We start from the raw sequence: 2322 nt of genomic DNA on the forward strand, positions 1-2322 counted from the left end.
GGCTGACCCTTCGCCTGAACTGGCTCCTAGACAGGCGTTCCTTCCTGACCGCCGAAGACACCCAGCACCAGGGGACAAGGGTGGAGGAACGGGGGTGATGGAGGGGGAGGAACACAGGTTTAGGAACATCCAACTGGACTGCGTCGGAGTCTTGCTCACGCCTGTCAGTTATTAAGGTCTTGGAGGAATGGAAAGGGGAGGGAGCGGGCAGAGTCCCAATTGGGAGTTATGCTGCCAGAGCTGCCTGAGGTGCTGGGATTGACAGGAAATCCAGAATCAGGGTCACCCGGGGCCTTTTAGCCCCTTTTTCTCACCCCCACAGCCCCCAGCTGCTGTGAGGTCTGGCGCAGGGTCTCCCAGCACCACGAGGGGGCAGCACCCACCCACCCACAGTAGACGCGCAGGGCAGGCAGGCAGGGGGCTCTCCTCTGGGTTCTGGGCTTTGGGGAAATAGCATGACCTCATACACACAGAACTGATGGGGGACAAGCCCTGTGATGCCAACTGCGGCACACTCAGTCCCCCAGAAAATTCCAGCAAGGCGCAGTAACAGGGGTAGCCCAGAGCTCCAGCATAAAACCTTTAGCAAATGGTGAGGCCTTCTCTGCAGGCCCGTGACCAGAGGCTGAGCTCCCCAGTCCAGCCAGGAGCCCATCAGTGCACCGAGTCAGGGGTCCTCCCACCCAGGGCACCTCTTCCCGCTGCACCTCCCAGGCGGGGCCTTCGGATTTCCTTGGCTCTTCCAGGGTTCCCTTACCTCAACCCCAGCGTTCTGACCTCCCCTCTTCCTCTCCTTCTCCCCGGGGGCAGCTTTCTCCCTCCACCCATCTCCCCACATGCCACCGTCTCGGAGGGATGGAACACCATCTGCAAACACCGCAGAATGCAAGCTCCAAGAGGGAGAGGTTTACTAGGGCAAGTATTGGGGGGCCGGGGGGAACCTTTGTTTTATTGGAACAGCTTCGGGCACATAGTAGGCACTCAAGAAATGTTAACTGAATGAGCAAATGACTCAGGAATAGGGTGGGCTTTCACCTCTCCTTCTGGGATGACTGAGTTCAGATAGGACTTCACAGCCGTTCATCGCGGTCGGTTCACTACCTTCCTCGCTGTGGCTCTTCCTTCCTCACTCCGGCTTCTGGCCAGGCCCGGGTCTTCTCTTCCCAGTCACACGTGGGGGTTTTCTTTTTGGCCGGAGCAAACTCAGAGGCAGCTGAGCTCTCAGATGCGGACATCACGCCCAAGGGGTGGGAGGACCAGGTGTAAAAGGGGTGCCAGCAAATGTGTCTCTGACTACAGTCCAGGTGGTACCCACCTCCTCTGCATAGCAGTATAGATCATCAACGATCATTGTCAGTTTGGTTTTCTGACTTCATTCTTTTTAAAAAAAAAAAATATATATATATATTTGATTTTTTATAGAGAGGAAGGGAGAGAGAGAGAGAGTTAGAAACATCGATGAAGAGAAACATCGATCAGCTGCCTCCTGCACACCTCCTACTGGGGATCGTGCCCACAACCAAGTTACATGCCCTTAACTGGAATCGAACCTGGGACCTTTCGCTTATAAGAACTTCTTGAACTTGCACTGGGCTTTTCCCTTTTCCTCGGCCCTCGTCTTGGTTGTCCCAGGAGAGCCAGGCACTGCTGACCTGGAGATGGGACGGTGCACAGGTGTCTAGGGCAGGTGCGTCCGTCACTTGCATTTCTGCCTTAAGATCCTCCTTACATCATCCAGGCGGATGTAGAAAGGCTGCCTGAAGCTGCTTTAAAAACTAAGAGGCTTAATTTCAAGATTAAGAAGTTCTGGACCTAAAAACAAATGAATCTGGGAATTGCTGTTGGGATGAGGCCAGTCAAAGCTGTTGGTGCCCAACGCTTTGGGCATGGCAGCTTCACAGTCACTTAGCAAACAAGTTCTCAGGGGCAGGCGCTGGGGGAGCACCCGCCTGGGGAGCTCAGGGTGGGGAGGGGATGAGACATAACAAAGGGCGAAGTCACATTGCAAGGCATGAAACCACAGCAGAACCAGGAGGGGGTCCCAGGCAGGGCCGCACCTCCTGCGTGTCCCCAGGCAACGGTGAGCCAGGCTTAATCGTCGTTCAGGCCCACCCATTGCCAGGAGCCCGAGGGGTCACCCGTACCACCAGGGGGGCTTTGGCGAGTGTGACAGACCCCGTGAGCGTCAGGACCACGGACATCTCGGGACTGGCCGGCGCAGGATGCGGGCGGGGTGGTCAGGAGGCCCCAGCACCGAGCCTGGAGCGGGAGGGGGCTGCCTCCTCCTCCGCGCACCTTCCCTCCGCTCGCTCTCTCCCCCGC

Source organism: Myotis davidii, unplaced genomic scaffold, assembly GCF_000327345.1.
Source record: "Myotis davidii unplaced genomic scaffold, ASM32734v1 scaffold217, whole genome shotgun sequence".
Lineage (NCBI taxonomy): Eukaryota > Metazoa > Chordata > Mammalia > Chiroptera > Vespertilionidae > Myotis > Myotis davidii.